The sequence below is a fragment of the Cupressus sempervirens genome, chromosome 9 (assembly GCF_028749045.1).
Source record: "Cupressus sempervirens isolate cs-2001-9-10 chromosome 9, ASM2874904v1, whole genome shotgun sequence".
Taxonomy (NCBI): Eukaryota; Viridiplantae; Streptophyta; class Pinopsida; order Cupressales; family Cupressaceae; genus Cupressus; species Cupressus sempervirens.
Window position 1 is genome coordinate 524,086,938 of NC_143126.1, and position 18,198 is coordinate 524,105,135.

Sequence of the window (18,198 nt, forward strand, 5' to 3'; positions counted from 1 at the left end):
TGAACTGAGGTAGGGTCTTACAGTTAAGGTGGAGATTAAAAATTAATTATCTTTTCCCACTTTCCACCCATAGTGTAATGACTAAGGCTTGCCGAGGTGAAAAGATAGGCTAAGTTTAAGACTTGAGCTTAGTTGATGAGAGGGCACATGACAGTCCTCCCTTCCCGGGATGGCTTGTCCCCAAGCGATAAAAGCACTCGATGTTGGAGAATCTGTTAACTTTCCCACATCACATCTTCAATTAGTAAACTAGCCCATCTAACCAGATACTGGCAGTTCGAACTCGTAAGTTGCTTCTCCAATTTTTCTTGTAGGGTCCACAAAATCTAGGCCTGAGTTTCTCGGACCCACTCTTTAGTGAACTCAGTCTGTAGGGTTGGAGTCCTAGAAATACAATCTCCCCAACTACAAAAGCTCTCTCAGTTCGGTGATAGTTTAGAAAAACTCTTTTGCTGAATCTAAGCTGGTTGCATATTCTCCTTAAGAGCTGATAAGATATCATGTTGCTCCTGCAACCAATCCTTGGCCAATGGTGCCTAACAACCTGTCAAAGCTAAATCCACAAAAGATAAAACTTTGTACCCATAAAGTACTATGAAAGGGGACATGTCATTGGTCATATGGTAGGTGGAATTGTAGCAGTATTCACTCAAATACAACCATTGAACCTGTTGCTCTATTTTCACACATGTTCAAATGGAGGAAAACATACATGCTTATTAATTTCAAGTAATACTCAGAAATGCATTAAAAGAAAGCATTTTATCCATATTGAAACAATATACAATGTTTATATGATGGAACAAATTATGATAGAAATAAAATGTTGAAAGTAAATTTCTCCCACACACTGGACTGTAAGAGTAGTCCCTATGTGCTGATATACATCTGTACTCTACTGAAATCAGTAACATGAAAGAGGAGTAAAAGGAGAAAAAGGTCATGGGCACCAGTCATTGCTTGTAATGACTGGAGGAGTGGCATCCATCCATATCCATGTTTTTGTTGTTCTGGATCTCGCCCTTTCCATGCTTCCAATTCCTGCATCCACAAAAGAGAATAGGTTAGATCCAATGGATCTAAGCAATGCTGATAACTCACTTCATCTCACATTCATCATCCTACACGCTATTCATCTCAACAAGATACAGACATACATCAGCAGATAGAGAAGCCAATCACAAAAAATAAAAGTATTAAAGGGACAATTCATTTTTGATTTGAAACCTTTTACTTGTAATGACTAGTGAAAACAAGATAGCACTTGCATAGGACAGAAAATGAAAGCATCAAAGCCATTAATGAACATTTGCAATGGAAACCAATTGTACATGGATATCAAAGGGACATATCTTAATATGAAACCTTTTATCTGTGATTTTCTTTTATTACAAATGTCAAAGTATCAAAGAGCATTAAAGGGACAAACTATATTAGTTATGAAACCTTTTGCTTTAACATGTGTAAGAGCAACAAAAGGATGTCAAGAATTGCATGTACACTCAAGATAAACAGCAAGAGGAGATAAACAGCAAGAGCAGCAAAAACATTAATTCTTGCACGAAAAGCACAAGTTCGGACTACAAAGTAGAGTGAGCAATCTAAGCATCATTCCCAAATGAAGACAATGGGCAAGCAATACATTCAGGGGTGAAGGAAAGCACAACCTATAATTAGTATGATGCAGTAGCAAGAAGCAATATGAAGATGCAAAAATGGTACTGATGAAGGTGTTATCAGCATTTTGTTTATCACTTCAGTCATCGTAATAGAAGTGTCATTTCAGAACAATTTAGCAATTACAAGGTGGAAAAGTGCAAAAAAGGAAGAAATGTGTGAGACCATTTCCAAGCAGCTCCGAACAACATCAGATTACACAAATTTTAGAGGAATATATTCATGAGTCTCAGGTAATGCTGGAAATGAAAGCACTTAAAAGGTGACAGGACTGAGATATATTCATGTGAGAAAGTCATGTATTAGTTCACTTGAACAACAATATGTGTGTGATAGACCTATGTGTTGTGAAGGTGTGTTACTATCTCAACAAACAACCAGCAAAAGTGAGAATGAAATGAAAGTTCCAGCATTGAAATAGTTCAGGAGCATATATCTCTATGTAATTCTGATATGCTACAGCAGGGTCAACAATATCTTGCTTAGTAGTCCACATTGTGCATATCTGAAATTATAAATACTACAGACGAACATGAGGGAAAAAGGAAGCCATTTGATATCACAAAAGAAGTATGCTACTTTCAGAATAAAATCACAGGTCTGGAATAAAAAAGGGGTGCTCAGATTTTATAACAGCAGTAAGAAACTACTAAGAGATCAGATACATCTTCTAAAGGAAACGAACAATGTTGCTGACAGGCTAGTATATATTTACATGGGTATTTTTCAAACAGCTAAAAAACTCATATACAGCAAACAACCCTCATAAAAATCTGGTATGAATGAGTTACTTTCAGCAAAAAAGCAAACAGAATAGATTCATGGGTTTCACATACTCAAAATTCACAACCAGAATTAGGGAAAAATGGAGGAAGAAGCCCTAAATTTACAAACGTCCAAAAGAACCCAGCATGGAGGAAATACAGCTGCATTGCAACAATTAACTGATGAAAAAAGAATAGTACTACTGTAGTATCAATTTCATTGCCAAGAAAATCACAGGTCTGAAGTAAATATGGCGCCCAGATATTACAACTTTCAGCAATTAAAAACCCTCATAAAAACTTGGTGAATGATTTCCAAAGAACCCAAGAAAATCACAGATCTGAATTAAAATGGCGTCCAGTTTCTTATAACAGCAGCAAGAGAGCAGATACGTCTTCAAATAATTAAACAAATAACCAGCTAGCATCATTTTTTCTCATACCCATGAAGAAAGGAAGTTCACGCGTCCAAACAAAGAAGAGTAAAATCACTCACATGAGAAGAAACCCATGTTATTGCTTTCAAATAGCAGCAACAGTTGGCGTTTTCAAATAATCGCCATGTTTCATGAAAAATCCGCATGGGAGCTTTATGGCAGCCAAAGAGAACATCAAATATGGAGCCAAACCCAGCTGGGAAAGATAAAATGTAAGAAGAACGGATTCGGCTTCCAAGTAGCAGCAGACACCAATCGGCTTCTCAAATAAACTTCCATTTTTTCACGCCACGAATCTGAGAAATCTTCCAAGCGTCTAAGAACAGCAGGATACACCAGAAAATAGTGTCTAACAGCAAGAAAATCGCAGGTCTGGGCCTCCATGGCAGCTAGGGTTCACAATAACCCTATTGTGTTTTGCTTGCACATGCTCTCAAAACACCAAATAACAAAATAAAACTCTCGACTTCCCTTTATGAATTCCTTAATTGCAATTTAGGAAGTTTTCGGGTCCATGCATGTAAGGAGTCATTTTTATATGCAAGTTATTAAAATAATAATATAGACTTGATCTCTTATGTGTCTATGTTATTATTTTAAAAAAACTTATTATTATTCATTGCATTCCATTAAATTGTAAATAATATTATTTATCTTTAGTTGATAATTTATAAATCAACTAGTAGATAATAATAATTATAAAATGCAATAAATAATAAATCAAATAGGGAGAGTTTGTTTTTAAAAAGGGACTTTGCATTGTAATTTTAAGTTGAACTAAGCAGTTGACAGGGTGTTAATATTTTTTAATGCCAAATTTGAAGGAGCAGTCTCAGTTGATATTTTTGGAGGCCTAGTTCAGACTAAGGAGTTTGGAGTGTATTATGGAGTTATTTGTGGTAGTTTTGAAGTCTTTTTTAGACTTTTCTTATGCATGGATGGTGAAGGCTCAGTTTGAGATAGGCGGGACATATTTTTGGAGTTTTTAGAGGTTCTTAATAATGAGTTAATTTCGACCCAAACTTCCTGATATTATGCAGATGGTATTGTTGTTATATACCTCTCTTATTTTTCAAGAAGGGGTTCAAATTTTGAGGGAAGAGGGATGCTTATGTGATTTTGTCCTTGGTACCTGTTTCTTCAATTATTCTGCGCTTTTATGCAAATATATTGTTATATGGGCCTTTGAATGGAATAAAGTTTTCATTGGAATCAGCTTTGGAGTGAAAGATTTGGTTGTATGCTTTAAGGTGATTGACGTTATTCAATTGTGTTTTTGTTGATAGACCTTCTAAATTATATCTTGTCTTGCATCTTCCTTATCTGATATCTGTTTCATTGGTTTTGAGTTGTGTTTCCATTATTGATATATTTGATTGTGATTAGTTTCCTTTCGTATATTTTCAAGTTTATAAACCTTCTCTTCAAATATTGATATGAATTAGGAGATCTTCAAGCAAGGGTTTTGTGATTATCTGTTAAAAATTTTCATTGTGTTTCAGGTATAACAGTGCTTTGTGTTATCAATCTTGGTGTATCACCTTATTTTAATCTTTTAAGCTTTTTATGTTCAAGGTTGTCTTTTTACCCTTTTCCATATAAGTTTTTCATGTCTCCATTAGTACAAGTAAGGTATTAGATATATCATATAGGAACCGGCCTAGTATCCGAAGGTTCAACCAGGTCATAGGTTACCCACAACTTTTGGTTGATCCAATGTTTCTCCAAAATCGCTGAGAGTTTTAAGACTTAAAGCAAATTAGGGTGTAGATTTTGGAGATAATAGAACCCACACTCACTGCTACCCAAAAATGTAATTATAGAGGTACCCCTCAATCCACTTATTTACTATCTTCGTTTGTCTGGATGTGGTGATTGGTGTTGGATGTCAACTTTGTCCCTACTTGTCTACAAAGGTCCTACTAAAACATGCTAAGGAACTTATTGTCCCTGTCACTGACGATGGTCATCAGTAGACCGTGTAGTCAGAAGACTTTCCTGAAGAATAGTGTTGCTATCTATGAAGTTGTCCACTCAACTACCACTACGAAGAAATGATCGTACTTTGTCAATCTGTCTACAACCACAAAAAATATTGTCTTTACCCTGCACCCTCAGAAGCCCTGTGATGAAATCCATGGATATACTCTCCCGCCTGTGCTCAGCAATCGATAGGGGTTGCATTAAACCAACTAGGTGTAAATGCTTTGACTTGTTTTGTTGACAGGTCAAACACCCCTTGACATGATGGAGGATATCGCTCTTAAGACCCTTCCAAGTGAACCTCTCTTGCATGGGCTTGTAGTTACCTAGGATGGCCTTCTATCTGGTTATCGTGAATGGCATGCATAATATGCTCCAATTTGGATTCACGGACCAAGTAAATTATGTTTTTGTAGTAAACAATATCATCTATAACCCTGTACTTGTCATCCTAAATCTACCCATCCAAAACCTCACATGCAAAGGTGTTTTTAGAATATTTAACTAACAGTTGAAACTTTCAATCAGCTGAAATCTCTGAAATAACGGTACAAGTAGCATTGGCTCGTCTCCAAGAAAGCGCAATATCAAAATTGTAGGCTTGAATCTTGTTGATCCATGTTGTTGTCTTTCCTTCAACTCCTTTTGTGCCAAGAAGCGCAAGTTGTTATGATCAATCCTTACTATCCTTACTACAAAACGTTCACCCACCAAGTACTCCTTAAATTTAGCTAGAGCGTGCATTATAGCTAGCATCTACTTATCATAGGTGGAATATAAGTTTTTGTGATATTTCAATTTCCTGCTCTCATACACAATAGGATGTCTATTATGCATCATTATCACCCCTATTCTGTCACTTGAGGCATCACACTCCAAAATAAATGGCCTAGTGAAATCTAGTAATGATAGGACTAGGCATGTACTCATCACCTGTTTGACCTTATCAAATATCATCTCCAAATCTATAGACCACCTAAAAGCACCCAATTTTGTGAGGTTTGTGAGTGGTGCTACAAGTTGAGAAAACCCCTTGACAAACCTCCAGTAATACGAACACAATCCAAGGAATCCTCTCAAGACTGATACATTCTTTAGTGATGGACAGTCTAGTATAGCCTGTACCTTTTCTCGGTGAACCTTGACCCGATTAGCTCCAATAACATGTTTGAGGTATGGGATCTCTGTCAACCCAAACTTGTATTTGTATTCTTTAGCAAATAGTGAATAATGCTCCATGATACTCAAAATCTCATCCAAATGTTGTAAATGCTCCTCCCATGTTTTGCTAAAAATTAGAATGTCATCAAAGAATACCAACTCAAACTTGTGCAACTGCTTATTAAATATATGGTTCATGCATGATTGAAATGTAGCAAGTGTGTTGGTGAGTTCAAAGGGCATCACCAAAACCTCATAGTGTGTAATGACACCTAAATGTTGTCTCATGTACATCCTCCTCACGGACCCTAATCTGATGGTACCCTAAACAAAGACCAATCTTCAAGAAGTAAACAACCCCATGTAGCTGATCCAAAAGCTCATCAATATGTGGATGGGATACCTGTTCTTAATAGTCCTCTCATTAAGGACTTCTAAGTCAATACTCGTTCAAAGAGTTCCATCCTTTTTCTTCACCAAAACCATTGATGAAGCAAACGGACTCAAAGCCCCAGGGCATCACCAAAACCTCATAGTGTGTAATGACACCTAAATGTTGTCTTATGTACATCCTCCTCACGGACCCTAATCTGATGGTACCCTAAACAAAGACCAATCTTCAAGAAGTAAACAACCCCATGTAGCTGATCCAAAAGCTCATCAATATGTGGATGGGATACCTGTTCTTAATAGTCCTCTCATTAAGGACTTCTAAGTCAATACTCGTTCAAAGAGTTCCATCCTTTTTCTTCACCAAAACCATTGATGAAGCAAACGGACTCAAAGCCCCATGTCAAGTAACTCCCGAATGGTCTTCTTTATCTCCTCATAATGCCTAAGGTGTAGTGATAACTAGCTTTGCACCCTCTTCCAACTCTATCACATGCTTAAATCCCCAGTCAGGACAAATCCCAGGAGGGATATCACCAAAAACTCCTTTTTGGCTATCTAGTACTGAATGAATGTCATTATGATGTCGATGTCTAAAATCTTAAATAGATTTAGTGGAGATAAAGCAATCTGTTGTCTACTCTCTATCATCATGCCAAAAGCTCATCAATATGTGGATGGGATACTTGTTCTTAATAGTTCTCTTATTAAGGGCCTTGTAAGTCAATACACATTCGTACAGTTTCATCCTTTTTCTTAACCAAAACCATTGATGAAGCAAATGTACTCGAACTCAGCCTAATATGCCCCATGTCAAGTCACTCCCAAACAGTCTTCTTTATCTCCTTATAATGACTAGGGTGTCAATAAGGTGTAGTGATGAGTGGCTTTGCACCCTCTTCCAACTCTATCACATGCTCAAATCCCCAGTTTGGAGGAATACAGTAGGGATATCACCAAAAACTCCTTGGTGACTATCTAGTACTGAATATAATGTTTCACAAATTTAGAATCAATATTTAGTTTTCATCATGCCTCAAGATAGACCCCATCTTGTGAGCCGAAACGATCTTGGGGCCCTTATCAATCATAGCTCAAAGTATGACTTGTTGATCTCCCCTCATAAACTCAATTTGTTTCTGATCATGATCTATAGTGTACCTGCCAAGAGTCTGGGGCCACTGCAGACCCAAAATAGCATTCATCCCTCCTAACTCAATCACAAAAAAATCTGCAATAAGTGTGTAACTGCCCAACCGAACCTCAAGCTGAGAACATCCCTAAACAATGAGAAGATCTCCACCAGCAATCTTAACATTGAAATGTGGAACAACATTCACATGTAACATTCATTTTGTTGTTATAGCAGTACTAATGAAGTTATGTGTTGTCCCTCTATCCACTAAACAAACCATTTGTTGCCCTTTGACTCCTCCCTTAAGTCAAATAAGACTACCTATAGAAACTCCCGAGAGGGTGGCAATTGTAGGAGGCTGATCTGGAACTTTTTCTTAACCGTCTTCATTCGGGGCAGCTTGTGTGTGGCTTCCCCCTTGCTGTCATCTGATTCATTGCCTTCGTTTTCATCATCAGAAACTTCAATATAATGAACTTTGCAGGCATCTATGATTTGGTGACCAAGGTACTTTGCATGTGAAACATAATTAGCTCATTCCTTGACTCAGAATCTGCCTTTGGTGGAGTACCCTTATTCTGATTTGAAGATTTCATATTGGTCGTGGGCTGCTTAAAAGGCAACTTGGAAGGTTGAACCATTGAAAATGAGCTATCTAAATCAAGTGCCATCTTGAGTGCTGCATCTTGTAGATTACTTGGCTTCAGCACTTCGACAAATTGCTTGAATTTCTCCCTCAAACCTTCGATAAACAACATCACCCTCCTATTTTCAAACATGTCAGGGACATGATAGATATCCTTTGAAATTCATCAATGTTAGTATCTAATGTTCCACTCTAATGTCCTATTTTCAAACATGTCAAGGACCATGATAGATATCCTTTGAAATTCATCGATGTAAGTATCTAATGTTCCACTATGCTTGAGTTCAGTTAACTTCTTGTAGTAAACTTCTTTGTCTCTCCTATCAAACCTGCATATTAGTTTGTTACTAAACTCCTCATAAGAATTATTCATGCCATGATCTTAAGCGACTAAGCCATGGTGCCACCAAGCTGGTCCATCCAAATGCATAGTAGAAAACTTATTTGCTTCTATTCTAGACATAAGTTTTAGTGTAAGAAATGTATCTAATTTATGTATTCCATACCCTGGCTATAATTTTTCAGCTGGCATCAAATATTAGTAAGGTAAACTTGTTCAAAGCATGTTTGAATTCCCTACTAGGGGCCTTTGGACTCCTATCTTGTCTTGCTCTCACTAATTCCCTTCACTGTCCCGTATACTGAACAAAGCTTAAGACTGCATTAAAATTGTCCAGAGACAAATCCCATTCAGCAAACGTAGTCATGACATCATCAAGAATGTCTCCTTTAGCTCCAGCATTGACAACTTCAATCTCATCATTATGCTCAGCAAACACAAGCATTGAAAGCCTATTTGCATTACAAGTGGGGGCTCCCATGCCACAAGGTGTCACTGCGATGACTCTGAGGTCTTTTAGGTCCAGTGTTCACCCGTTGTATAGCCTGTACAAGATGTTGCAGTACATCATCAACGTGATTTTGCCCTTCTCTATGACCTCCCAAGGTTTCCTTTGCTTCTCTATCTGCTTCTTCATCTGGGTTTGCAACTCTTTCACCATTGAATGCATTCCAATAACCTCTAATTTTGTTCTGCCTTTCTGGAATTTGTGGGGGTATCCAAACTGTATGCAACTCTCTATTATATTGATGCATTCAATCACGAATACCAACTAGGCAGCAAGCTCGCTGCTTTGATACCACTGTAATATGCTTTGTCTAGTATTTCTAGTAATCTGAAAGTTTTATTTTCACAGGAGAAGTCTTGACATGAATTATGAGTTAATAGTAGACAATGCGGCATAACATTGTTATACTATTAAAATTTGAGATGCACTTCATTAGATAATGTCCAATTTTATGATACAAATAATGCAGTACCCGTATTCCATGCCCTGGCTATAGTTTTTCCGCTGGCATCAAATATTGGTAAGGTAAACTTGTTCCAAGCATGTTTGAATTCCCTACTTGGGGCCCTTGGACTCCTATCTTGTCTTGCTCTCACTAATTCCCTTTGCTGTCTCATATACTGAACAAAGCTTAAGATTGCATTGACATTGTCCAGAGACAAATCCCATTCAACATACGTAGTCATGACATCATCGAGAATGTCTCCTTTAGCTCCAGCATTTACAACTTCAATCTCATCATTATGTTCAGCAAACACGAGCATTGAAAGCCTATTTGCATTACAAGTGGGGACTCCCATGCCACAAGGTGTCACTATGATGACTCTGAGGTCTTCTAGGTCCAGTTTTCATCCATTGTATAGCCTGTACAAGATGTTGCAGTACATCATCAACATGATTTTGCCTTTCTCTAAGACCGCCCAAGGTTTCCTTTGCTTCTCTATCTGCTTCTTCATCTGGGTCTGCAACTCTTTCAACCATTGAATGTATTCAATAACCTCTAATTTTGTTCTGCCTTTCCGGAATTTGTGGCGGTATCCAAACTGTATGCGACTCTATTATATTGATGCATTCAATCACGAATACCAACTAGGCAGCAAGCTCGCTGCTTTGATACCACTGTAGTATGCTTTGTCTAATATTTCTAGTAATCTGAAAGTTTTATTTTCACAGGGGAAGCCTTGACAGGAATTATGTGTTAATAGTAGACAATGCGGCATAACATTGTTATACTATTAAAATTTGAGATGCACTTCATTAGATAATGTCCAATTTTATGATACAAATAATGCAGTACCAGTAACACCCAACTACAAATATCTCTGTCTAGCTCAAAGTCAAACCTTAGATATCATTGTCACTTAGCATGCAGTTGTAAACAACCAAATAACAACTTAGATTAAAAAAACACTTATAAATACCATTCAAACATTGGAACTGGATGGTTTGAGGTATACGTTCAACACTCAGGGAGCGATGTGAATGGTCTACTTGGCTTCCTAACCACCTGCTAGTTGATCAAAGACTGTGCAAACTTGTACCTTCCCATTTTTCCTTGAATCAACACGCTAGCACAGACTCCAATATGACAAAACAGTAAGATGAAAACCCCAACTTTCACTAGCTTCCAATGTGGATTTAGCACTATGTGTGAATATATGGGTGACGTGAATGTAGCACTCTGTGTGAATACACAGGTGATGTAAATTTAGGCCTCTGTGTGAATACATGGGTAACATGAATATTGTAAGAATTTGCCTTAGGGCAAAATCACCCAAGATCAAGGAACTCAAACACAAGCACAAGAATAGACCAGAGTATGATCAAAATAACAATATAGTATTTAATTGATGTACATACACACTAGGAGTGCCTGAATATAAAGGCCTCTAGAATGCTTCTAGAATGCCTAGGAGTCAACACACTGATAAGTCTTACAACCAAGCACATGTCCACCAGGAGTGGATTATCCTCCATTAAGCACAAGAGTTAGTGCAATGATGAGAGGATAAGCCTACAAAGGTGTAGCACGTAAAATTATGTTGTAGACACCATGCGCTAAATTATGAGTGCGAATAACTATGTTGTCTGCATGACAACTCAGATAAATATGCAAACTCCAGTGTTGTAGACACCATGTGCTGAATTAGAGTTGCTTACTCCAGTGTTGTCAACATGATAACTCATATGAGTATGCAAACTCCTAAGTGTCTTACCTAATGAATAATAAAATAATGCATTGACCTAAGAAAACTTAAATAAAGTGTAATAGTGAATACTTATTTACACCAACAAATATAGCACTATGTGTGAATACACAGGTGACGTCAATTCAACACTCTATGTGAACACAGGTGACGTGACGTGAATTTGGAAACAAAAATAATCGAATAGGGGTAATGTCCTATTTAGAGTAAGAGTTTCGTCCTTCATAAAATATTATTTATCTTTGTAGAGTGAAAATGTTAAGAATTTTGTCTTCCGCGATACATCACAAAAAGGCTCAAAGAAACATTACATTGAGCCCAACAAGTAGGCGACCTCAAAAGCAGTACAACATGACTGCAGAAGGAGTTTGGTGAGGTGGTTGATAGGAAGTGAGTAATCAGCACCTTAATTGCCAAGTCAAATAATGACCACCACCAAAATTAAGGGAATTACGATTAAGGTGAAGAAAAATAAATAAATAATCTTTTCCCACTTTCCACCCCCAAGACACCCCTAGTTTAATGACTTAGGCCTACCAGAGTGCAAAGATAGGCTAAGTATCAGACTTGAGCTTAGTTAACAGGAGGGGACATGACACACTTGTACGCAACTACATATTCAATGTGTTTGCAGTTTATGTCAAGATCATAAACCCCATGAAAATAGTACCACAAAGTCAGGTTGTTTATGATTGAACACTAAAACATTGACATGAAAAGATTGGAAGATTATTCATAAACTACAAAAACATTCAATATGTAATTGTATATAAGTCTATAATTGTATACATTGTTGCTCAAGGTTTCCCTTTGTTTTGGCACCCATAGAAATGACAACTCCCGAGGAATAGTTGGATTCAACAACCAATAAAAATTGAAACCAAGCTAGGAAAGTTTAATATTTTTGTTTCAAATTTGAAGCTCATACAAGGTACTATGTTGGATCGAATAACAATCTAGTTAACTATTTCATTGTGACATAAAAGTTCTCTATGATAAATCATGAATGGTGAATAGCATCGAATCAACTAAAGATGATATTAACCATTCATTGTGGCATAAAAGTGTGTTATGATAGCCCATGTAAAATTCAAGCCCCCTAATTACAACCATATGCAAATGTTGAATGGTCTCATGCCCTAAAATGATAAGATGTTCATTAGCATATCTAGTGTTAACCTGAGATGTAAGAAGTTATTAATACTAAAGAAATGATTAGAAACACATAATCAACAATTAGTGAACATCTCTCTCTCTCTCTCTCTAGCATACTGTAAGCTTTAAGCAGCCAAATTAGGCACCAAGTTTTGACAAAAGCAACTTTCTAAGGTTAATGGATCAAAAAAAATATTTGACTAACGAAATTCCAAAACTTGGTGATTCAAATATCTGCTCAAGCATAATTCTCGACATCTAAGCCGATTCTACAGACTCAATATCAATGAATCAACTTTATGACTTCCACTTTTAAAAAAAGAGATCCTAAACTAACTAATAATATGTATATAAGCAATGATCACAAGGACTAAACTAAATATAATGTCCTATGATTATCCAAACCTTTCCCTAGATCACAATATTTGTCAAACAATTAAGGTTTAAGAGATGCCTCACACTTTAATTGGAGCCCTAGAACACAGTTATGGTTTATTATTTATCATCATGTTCCATAGTTCACTTTTTCAACTCATTAGATTGCTAAAATTAACATTAAGGTGACCCAACCATAGATGCCTAAGGTAGGGTGATTTGATGAGGTGCCCCCAAAGCAGTTTACAATCCCCTTTGACCTCATGTGCCATATGCAATACATATGAGGTGGGCCACCTAGGATGGGGTCATATCGTCGTTCTCTATCATCTCACCAATCCTAGCCCGACTTCAAATGATTAAACATCTATTTGTGGGGATTACTCACAACAAGGTTCTCCCACCAATAATTACCTCACTTTCCTTACCATTATTAATTACAAAAGTCAGGAACATAACATCTTTTATATACTTTTATATCAGATAGCAATAAATGCATATTAGATTACTGATATTCAAATGGGGTGCTCTGAAAGTCGATCCATCCTAAGCCCAAAGGCAGACCACTTTCCCCCCATTGGTAGGATGGAGCCTCCTTGATCCACTTTTCCCCTGTTCAGCCCAATGGAGCCTCCTTGATCACAACCATGAGGTGAGATGCTTAGAAGGTGACCCCATCACCGTTCTCCCACCAGTAATTACCTCACTTTCCTTACCATTATTAATTACAGAAGTCAGGAGCATAACATATTTTACGTACTTTTATATCAGATAACAATAAATGTATATTAGATCACTGATGTGCAGATGTATATGAGTTTGTAGGAATGCGTACACATAAAATTACTTATTATGATATATCTAAGATGCACACAAAGACCAGATAAGAATAATTATAAAGAATACTCGTAAATTAATATGTAACAAATGATAATGGTCTAAATTATTTGGTCATCTGTCATTTACATTTCTTTCTCATTACCCATGATTGGCTAGAATGTGAGTTTCATAGGATGACATTTACAAGATTAATGTTTGAATGATGATGACTTTGATTGCAAATTGATTGATGATGATTTGATTGCTAGTTTGTGTTGATGCAAGTTTTGTGTCACTACATAACATATTAGTAATTGGATGCTTGATACAAAATATCAAATACACAATTCCTCTCTTGAAAAGTTATCTCTCATGGGACATGAGTATAACTCCAATGTTCCTTACACCGTTGGATACTCGCTCAGTTTTATCAATGTGATTTGCTGGTAATCACGTAGGCGGCCTTACGTTTTCTTGTTTGAGAAAAAATTTGGATCTTGGTGAGAAAATGGAGATGGTGGTTCGGTGTGAATGCTAGATGATGTTGATGGCACGATGATGGCAATGTAGGGTGAATGGCGATGGAAGGTGAGAATGCCGATGTTTTGGTTTACTTCTCTAACTAACCTCTTCTAAGCATGAAATTTGGCTACTCAACTACTCCTACTCCTAAGAATGGAAGGTTAGCAGATGGACGGGGATCGAATCTAATGAAGGCTAACCAGCGGCCCTACCTCCATAGATGCAACGCTTCAAAGGAAAGTAAACTAGATCACCACACAAAGCCTCCCAACCAGCTGCTAGGATGCTAGTGGCCTAGTGTTGACCCCTATCAAACATCTACCAAAGCTACCATGCAACTATCCATTTTATTTTACTCTTACTCTAACAACTTGAAATGAAATTGCTTCAACTTGAAAAGAAAATTTAACTATGTGGAAGTAGAAAACATGCAATAACACCCAATGTTCTTAGTCAACATGCAATGAAAAAGAGAGCACTTTGGTATTATTTTCGCAACAATTTCTCCAACCCCTCCCCCTTTACAAATGAGAGCCAATGGCCTTATATAGAGGTCCAAAATACAATGGACGGTAGAGATCAAAACAAGATCGACGATCCAGATTGGATCCAAAAACCCTAATTAGGGTTGCCACCCCATCGGCCAATGAGAAGATGCCACCTCATCAATGGACCAATGAAAAAAGTGCAAAAGTGGCAACCAATGAGAAGGCACCAAAATGGTGGCCAATCAGAAACAAACACTTGTCCTATTCTAGAAGAAAGAGAAAGTTGCCACTTGGGCTTACATAAGATGATCTTCTAATATAATTCTTCCTTTTTCTTTTGTTCTTTTAGCTAAGGCAATGAACTTAGCTAGCCTTTCGTTAACTTCTTCCATAGGAGGACAAGGTGTGTGCTTCGCTCGGAGTTCTGCTGACTTTGCCACGCTGTTTGCTGCTTGTAGTATCCTTTCGTGATCCTTCTCATATTCCTTTGCAAACCCAATAAAAGCATCGAGTGAGGAAAGGGTGTTCAGATGTTTCCTTTTGACGGCAGCCTTTCCTAACTCATCCAATCTCGATCCAAATCCTGTCTCACTGACATCCTCCTCTCTAATACCCTCAAAATCAAGCGCCACCCCAACGTCGCTCATCAAGCGTCGAGTATTTGGACACCATTGAAGTATTGAATCAAGAAGAAAGGAAAGCAAGAGCTATTGAAAGGAGAATTCAAAGGAAGTTGGAACGCCAAAGAGAATTGGAAAGGAAGCTTGAGAGAGAAAGAAAGGCACAAAGACAAGCTCAAGCTACTATCAAAGAAAACTCGAATTAGAGAATCACTTGAGTCGGGTCTGAACTATATTCAAGCTGGATAGAAAGATTGGATCTTTTTCCCCTAAAAGATTTGAGAGATTGATATCGGATAAGAGACAGAGGATATTGAGAAATACACCACACCAAGAAGAAGACTTACTTGTGTTAGAATCTCCCAAAAGGTCAAGGAATCGTCGGGTAGCTGATATCTCAAACTTAGCTAGCTCCTCAAGTGGTCAAACAATCCAAGCTTTGGTTAATTCGCCAGTTCAAGTTCAAGTTCAAGTTCAAGCCAATCAACCAACAATGGCTCAACCACCATGGATTCAAAACAATGCTTCACCCATTTCATTCCAACAGTACCATGATCTACCTAAGAATCCTGAGGTTTTTTGCTCCAAGTTTTTTGTCAATAACCCTAACCGCACAGCGGAAGAGCATATCAAAGTGTTTCAAGAGGCATTATGCAACAGAAGAATTCAAGAAGAAGATGTTGCATGTAGGCTTTTCCCCTATTCATTGAGTGAGGAACCATATTACTGGTTTGTCAATTTGCCAGCATCATCAATAACGGGATGGGTTCAACTCAGGGAAGCCTTTATTGCAAAGTTTGGTATGCCCACCACACCACTGGAGTTACATAGAATGTTTGTGGACATCAGGAGACGTGATAAAGAGTCAATAAGTTCCTTCAATGATCGTTTCCATAAGGCTTACACGAGATTGCAAGCTCCTTACACAATAACAGAGGCGGGTGCATTGGAAGCATACTACAGTGCCTTAGACAGCCAGACGGCTATGTTCACAAGGATGGCGAATCCTGCTCCTACAACGCTAACTGAGGCTTACACTAAAGCAATTAAGATTGGGAGGCAATTAGGCCAACAAGGAATAGAACCTCAAGGTGTAAGGTATCCGAACAATCCAGTTCCACAACTTGCTTACCAAGCTCCTACAAATCAATTGGTGGTACACCCGAGACCTCCATTATCTCAAGCACCACCCTCAGTACCAGTTTATCTACAAGGTGCAGGTTCCTCCACGAGGACACAAGAAGAGAAGGATGAGATGAAAGAGTTGATTGACCAAGTCAAGAAGCTATCCACGGACGTCACCTATTTGAGAAATCAGAACAATCAACTCCAAAGTTCCCATAGAAACAACCAAGGAAGCAATTATCAGAACCAAGGGAATAATTACCAGAATCAAGGTGGAAGTTATCAAGGAGGGTATCAAAGAAACCATCAAGAAGGGGGATACCAAAGAAATTATCAGGATAGAGACTACCAAAGAAACAATCAAGGTGGTGGTTATCAAAGGAATTATCAAAACAACAACTATCAAGGTAACAATCAGTCACAAGACCAAGGATATAGCAATCAGTCTAACCAAAGGAAGACTTGGAACACAGGCCTGAACAATGGAAATGTGGTGTCGCCACTTGATAATCAGGCCTTAGCTGACAGTAGACCGGTAGATAGAATATTTCTAGCTGAGTCCGCTATGTCCAAATATTGCAGATTTCATGAGACTGATTTACATTCGGAGTTAGGATGTGCTGAGTTCAAGAGGGCATCTAACCTGTTTCAAAACATAATAGATGAGTCAAATAGTCAGGAAGATGTGAAGGTCACGGGGTATGAGATTGTTCCATCCCCGGGATATGATCAGTGTTTGACTTTTGAGGAGTTTTCATTCCCGCCAGAATTTGAAGCATATAAAGAGCACCAAGGAAGATTTCCACCCGAATCAGCCAATGGGCCAATTAGCGAGGTGATAAATCAAAATGAATATAACAATGAGTCGGATTTTTCTTTCCCACCTTTGGAGGATACTGTTCTAGTTCAAGGAACAGGTGGGAATCAAAAATTTCAACAACCGGCTAGCAACGCAAGATTTTATCAGAGAAACAACAGGAAGAATGACGGACCCTTCACATCCTCCATTCCCCCGAATAATTTCAATACACCTCCGCACCCCAATGCGAGCAATGTACCAAATGCTTCAAGGGATGCCCCTGAATACAGACAGAGTAACCATAGCAGTGGGAATGGACAACAGAATTTTCAACAGGGTACACAAAAGAACAATCAAGATGTTCAAAGATCACAGAATGTCCAGTCGACACAAGAAACAAATAGAGGAAGAACGGGAAACAACACTGTCAATAACGAAGAATTGAAGAAGTTGGGACAAAGTGTGACAGAGGAGATGAGGAAGATCAAGATCAGTCTCCCTTTGTTCGAATTACTGAAGATAGCAGAGGTTAGGGATACGTTCCTTAACAATTTGAAGGATAACAAACCACAAGGATCTCAAACTCAAAGTACAGTAACACATACTCAAGGGAGGTCTCCTCCTAATTCGGTGCATGTAATCCAAGACGCTCTAGGAGCGAATATGACAAATTCATCTCAAGAAATTTCGTATGGTGAGGGGGAGAACCCTACACAAGAGGTTGCATATGGCGACATTAGCAGTTTCAATGGCCAGTTAGGGCCTCAACCAATTTATGTGGCTCAAGGATCGACGCCTATAGAACAACAAACTCAAAAGAGTCAAAATCCGGTGAACAATAAAGAAAAGGTGAAGAAGGAAGAGATTACTCAAACAATAGATTTCGGAGTGAAGCCAAAGCAAGCACATAAGACACCTGTGGTATATTATCAAGGGAAAGAGGAACCAGCCCCATTCTTGTTGTCAGTAAGGATGTTCGGGAAGTTGCTTCACAATTGTTTGATAGATTCAGGAGCATCAAGCAACGTCATGCCTTTGAACATTTGC

The 18,198-nt window shown here is 38.0% G+C and overlaps 1 long non-coding RNA gene across 1 annotated transcript in view; it reads right to left on the reverse strand.

Annotated features, from left to right (window-relative positions):
• Window positions 1–743: 743 nt before the first annotated feature.
• Window positions 744–18,198, reverse strand: part of LOC149539656 (uncharacterized) — a 35,043-nt gene continuing 17,588 nt past the window's right edge. Inside the window, exon 3 of the long non-coding RNA XR_016355930.1 lies at window positions 744–1,041. This is a non-coding gene — a long non-coding RNA (uncharacterized LOC149539656). The remainder of the gene's footprint in view (window positions 1,042–18,198) is intronic.